The sequence below is a fragment of the Triturus cristatus genome, chromosome 10 (genome assembly GCF_964204655.1).
Source record: "Triturus cristatus chromosome 10, aTriCri1.1, whole genome shotgun sequence".
NCBI classification, from domain to species: domain Eukaryota; kingdom Metazoa; phylum Chordata; class Amphibia; order Caudata; family Salamandridae; genus Triturus; species Triturus cristatus.
In genome coordinates this window covers 742,591,649-742,597,461 of record NC_140593.1, presented here as the reverse complement: position 1 = coordinate 742,597,461, position 5,813 = coordinate 742,591,649, and the positions used below count along the sequence as shown (strand labels likewise).

At 33.6% G+C, this 5,813-nt stretch overlaps 1 long non-coding RNA gene across 1 annotated transcript; it reads left to right on the top strand.

Moving 5' to 3' along the window:
* Positions 1-693: 693 nt before the first annotated feature.
* On the top strand, positions 694-3,544 carry LOC146789936 (uncharacterized). The gene is made up of 3 exons (XR_014969881.1): positions 694-759; positions 1,027-1,134; positions 2,818-3,544. It is a non-coding gene; the product is annotated as an uncharacterized LOC146789936 (long non-coding RNA).
* The last annotated feature ends 2,269 nt before the right edge of the window (positions 3,545-5,813 follow it).

Sequence of the window (5,813 nt, the reverse complement as noted above, 5' to 3'; positions counted from 1 at the left end):
GATTTTTACATTCCACAGCAGCTGAACCTATTTGGACATCCCCACCACGTAAACGACTGACAAACTCAATTGTTTAGGTAAATGTTATTTTTGTGTCATGGTTTTACTTGTAAAATTTATTTATAAAAATTTCATAAAGTCATGTATGCCAATGGTGTTTTTTTTTAATACTCAATCACACCGCATAAAAATCAAAATTTTCTTTTTATAACCAACGTTGACAAAGGAACAATTTTTTTTTTTTTTTTACTACAACAGTGAACATCTTTTCACAAAAACCTTTTAACCTCCAGCAAACATCAGGATAAAGGCACGATAACAAAATACCTACTAGAAAAGGTATGTTTTCTTTCCCATTTTATTATAACGATACATTAGAAATCCTTTCTTTTGCAATTATTCCTCCTGTATCGTACCTAATTTGAAAACTAATGGATAGTTTTGAGAAACAATATTCAATTTCTTCTGTAGGAAAGAGCACCATCAGTGATATTTTTGTGTAGGGTAGGGGTACATATCTATATTTCTACTACAGTAATGTGTTTTAATTAGGACAGTATCATGTAGTACTAGTTATATTGTATGTCTGTTTAATTTTAAAAAAACTCAAGTACTACATTTCTACCCACCGTTAATTATCTTTTTTTCGCCTTTTTTCCAGAACAGAAAAGATTTTTTTTCTCAAAACTAAAAATTTGAGCCAACAAAGAAAAACATCCTCTACCACCTCATCCACAAAAGCAAATTCTCAAAAACAAGGTATTTTTTTACAGCACGGATTCTTTACCTTCAAAATATTTGACTAACTATCACATAGCTAAATTTCAAAGAAATAATCAATGTAATTATGATTACATTTTCAAATTTTAGATTTATATTTCATGTCTAAAGAATGTATTTTTCATTACGGAAATAGTTATGTGCAGCAACTTATATCACATGTGCAATTTTTGTGGAATAATTTTACTAAACACATTTCTCAACATCGTTCTGTTTTCAAAGTTTTTTCTTTTTTCACTTTTCCAGACATTTATTTATCCATTCCCCAACAAATCACCTCAAAAGTGTCTACACAAACCGACTCAGCAATACCACTGAACAGGAGTCTGCCAGAAAACCAATTCGGAAAAAAAGGTAATTTAGACAAACATTGTAAGTTGCAACAATTTTTAAAATGTACCATGCTGTAGAGGTAACAATTTACTTTTCCAAAATCTGGAAGGTGCAGCAGTAGGGTAAGTGTTGGATAGTGTAGGGGTATTAATTTACTATTCTAACTCCAGGGGGTGCAACAGTAGGGTAAGTGTTGGATAGTGTAGGGGTATTAATTTACTATTCTAACTCCAGGAAGGTGCAGCAGTAGGGTAAGTGTTGGATAGTGTAGGTGTATTAATTTACTATTCTAACTCCAGGAAGGTGCATCAGTAGGGAAAGTGTTGGATAGTGTAGGGGTAACAATTTACTATTCTAACTCCAGGAAGGTGCTGCAGTAGGGAAAGTTTTGGATAGTGTAGGGGTAACAATTTACTATTCTAACTCCAGGAAGGTGCTGCAGTAGGGAAAGTTTTGGATAGTGTAGGGGTAACAATTTACTATTCTAACTCCAGGAAGGTGCATCAGTAGGGAAAGTGTGGGATAGTGTAGGGGTATCAATTTACTATTCTAACTCCAGGAAGGTGCTGCAGTAGGGAAAGTGTTGGATAGTGTAGGGGTATCAATTTACTATTCTAACTCCAGGAAGGTGCATCAGTAGGGAAAGTGTGGGATAGTGTAGGGGTATCAATTTACTATTCTAACTCCAGGAAGGTGCTGCAGTAGGGAAAGTGTTGGATAGTGTAGGGGTATTAATTTACTATTCTAACTCCAGGAAGGTGCATCAGTAGGAAAAGTGTTGGATAGTGTAGGGGTAACAATTTACTATTCTAACTCCAGGAAGGTGCATCAGTAGGGAAAGTGTGGGATAGTGTAGGGGCATTAATTTACTATTCTAACTCCAGGAAGGTGCATCAGTAGGGAAAGTGTTGGATAGTGTAGGGGTATCAATTTAATATTCTAACTCCAGGAAGGTGCATCAGTAGGGAAAGTGTGGGATAGTGTAGGGGTATTAATTTACTATTCTAACTCCAGGAAGGTGCATCAGTAGGGAAAGTGTTGGATAGTGTAGGGGTATCAATTTACTATTCTAACTCCAGGATGGTGCAGCAGTAGGGTAAGTGTTGGATAGTGTAGGGGTATTAATTTACTATTCTAACTCCAGGAAGGTGCATCAGTAGGGAAAGTGTGGGATAGTGTAGGGGTATCAATTTACTATTCTAACTCCAGGAAGGTGCTGCAGTAGGAAAGTGTTGGATAGTGTAGGGGTATCAATTTACTATTCTAACTCCAGGAAGGTGCAGCAGTAGGGTAAGTGTTGGATAGTGTAGGTGTATTAATTTACTATTCTAACTCCATGAAGGTGCTGCAGTAGTGAAAGTGTGGGATAGTGTAGGGGTATTAATTTAATATTCTAACTCCATGAAGGTGCTGCAGTGGTGAAAGTGTTGGATAGTGTAGGGGTATTAATTTACTATTCTAACTCCTGGAAGGTGTATCAGTAGGGAAAGTGTGGGATAGTGTAGGGGTATCAATTTACTATTCTAACTCCAGGAAGGTGCAGCAGTAGGGTAAGTGTTGGATAGTGTAGGGGTAACAATGTGCTATTCTTACTCAATGAAGATGCATCAGTAGGCAAAATAAAGGATTGAGTACATGTTATGTTTTGTATACAAATATTAATAAATATCAAGCTAAATGTTTTATCTTTTCTCCTTTTTTCAGATAATGTCTAGCCTTGGAGCAGCCAACTTCGTTAAATCCAGGAAGGGCAAAAATCTGTTAAACCATGGTGGATACATATATAGTAAGGAAAGAATAAGTTTAACTAGAAATCATTGGAGGTGCGTGCAATACTACACTACCCATTGCAGTGGCAGAGCGGTTACTGTTGATAATTTGGTTGTGAAAACCACAGAACATAACCACTCTGCCTCTGCAATGGATGTAGAAATCAGAGAGACAATTAATGAGATGAAAGCTATTGCAAGCACCTCCAATGATTCTACAGGATCCATTTTAAGGGAGGTTGCACAGCATGTCCCCAGTCATGTTGCTAGCAACATGCCTATAATACCCAATTTGAGAAGAATTATTCAGAGACAAAAGCAGGCAAGTAATATTCAATTGTCTACACCACATACATTCTCTGACATTAGAATTCCTCATGATCTTTCTATTTCTTTTTCTGATGAACCTTTCCTTCTGCATGACAACGAAAACCCTCAGAAACGTATTTTAATTTTTAGTACCCCCCGTAACCTTGCTAAGTTAGAAAGTAGTGAAATTTGGATGATGGATGGGACGTTTAAAAGTACACCCCATCCTTTCACTCAAATTTACACTATACATGCTAAGATTAACAATAGTGTAATTCCCTTAGTGTATAGTTTGCTACCTGATAAGACTTCTGCAACATACACTGAACTTTTATCAGTGATTAAAAGCAAAACATCTGCAAGTCCGCGAAAAATAATAATCGATTTCGAATTGAGCATGATCAATGTGATCACCAAAACGTACACGGATACCCAAATTCAGGGATGTTTTTTCCATTTTTCGCAGGCATTTTGGCGTAAACTACAAAAAACATCCCTAGTTGCAGAATATTCTCGGGATAGCAAATTACAGTTTGAACTAAAAAAATTAACTGCACTTTGTTTTGTTCCTCCCGAAAGTGTGGACGAGTACTACACTGCAATTATAGAATCTGTTTATTATACGAGTAACGAGGAAAAATTGGCACCCATTCTAAATTATTTTGAGGACACATGGATTGGACACCTAAGCAGATCGGGTCGCAGGAGGAAGCCACGATTCCATGTGGAGTGGTGGAACTGCTACACGAGTTGTTTAGAGGGAGAGGCCAAAACAAACAATGCCATTGAGGGGTGGCATAACTCCTTCAATCATACAATTGGAAAACCACATCCGAACTTCTACTCATTTTTGGAAACTTTGAAGAAGGAGCAAAGTTTCCAAGAAATGAGATTAGCACAAACACTCGCAGGTAGTCTAAACCCACGAGTAACAGTCAAAACAAGGGAAATGTCTGAGAGACTATTGGCAATTCTACAACAGTTTTCGTTGTGTGTGGCTATAGACTACCTCGAAAATCTTTCTAACATTCTTTCTTTTTAAAACAATGAATTTGCTTACTTTCCTGCTTTGCTAAAAATTATAGTAATTACAATGATTCAATTGGCATACAAAGATTTTTTTTTAAAAAAAATTTTCAAATTAATAAGTCGGGTTTTTTCCATTTTTTCAAACAAATCTTCATTTCATCAAAACTAAACCAATGTTGAAAAATTTTACTGTTCCATAGTATTCGAACCATTTATCATTATCGGTACGCCATTTTTCAAATTATCGAAAAAATCCAATTTAAATTCCGTCAAAACCAATCACCAAAACTCAATCCGCACTATAAAATAGAAATTAAACCATATTCCTTAATACACATTGCAGCTGAATTTTCATTTGTATTTCAAAATAAGATTTACAAAATATTAAAGTACGCACAATTTTTTTACCAAGAAATGAAGATCGACAGTACATCTTTATCTTCGGAAACAAAGAAATCAACTGTCTAAACCGTAACTTTTTATTTAGAAAGAGTTACATACTTTTTTAAAATAACTAACTTACTTTCAGCGACCCGACATAGGCATATATTAATGACATTAATGTGGACATGTTTAACAACTTTTAAAACATCTATTAGTTTTCCAGCAACCTCCCCTTATTCTTTCCTTACTATATATGTATCCCTTAAAAAGGTTTAATCTATAATATCAACAGAGAATATTTCCTACCTGGACGCAGATCAGCTTCCTGCTTCTTCCTCCTCCGATGCTCTGCAAAATGGCGTATTACGTCGACGCACACGTCCTTACGTCATCGCGTGCTTCTCTATTTATGGCGGACTACTTTTTTACATTCAACTGTAATTAAATGTTAATATATGTAAATAAAATATTTATATTTTGTTTAAAAAATAAAACTTACTTTGAAAAATTAATGAAAAATATGTTTAATTTTTTCATTTTTTTTAAATCAAATAAAATTGTGAAATAAATATTTGTTTCCTATCATTATTTTTAATTAAGTTTTTAAATCTCCAATATTGTAATTTAATAACTGTAAAATTACTTAATATGTTCCTTACCTTGGCTCTATTGCCTTTTCCTTTCAAAACTTCCTCTTACTTCACTTTCTGTACCTTCTTTTCTTGTTCCGCGGGCTGTATATGCTGAGGCTGCCAAAATAAATAAAGGACAAACACGCTCATAGACTTCAATGGAAAACCGTGGGAAATAAATTCAAAAAGTAAGTTATAATTGTTATTTCTGATTTCTAAATTTTAAAAATGTTAAATTGGTATAATTATTACTGTAAATATTTTTTAATGTTGATATTAATATTTTAAATATATTATTAATTTATTTATATAATAAATTAATCAAAAATACACTTCCATTTATTTATAAAAGGACACTTTCTTTTAAACATATAAATACTCTTGTCTTTTCATATGTGATAAAAATACTCTAGTATTTAAAAATAGGTACTCAATCATTTTTCTATATATTTAAATATTATATACTCTTTAATGTTTAAGAAAACTTATTTTTAAGTAGATAAATACTCAACATTTAAAATAAGTTTTTATTAAGTATCTATTTTTTATATTTTAAAACACTAAACTAAATGTTCAA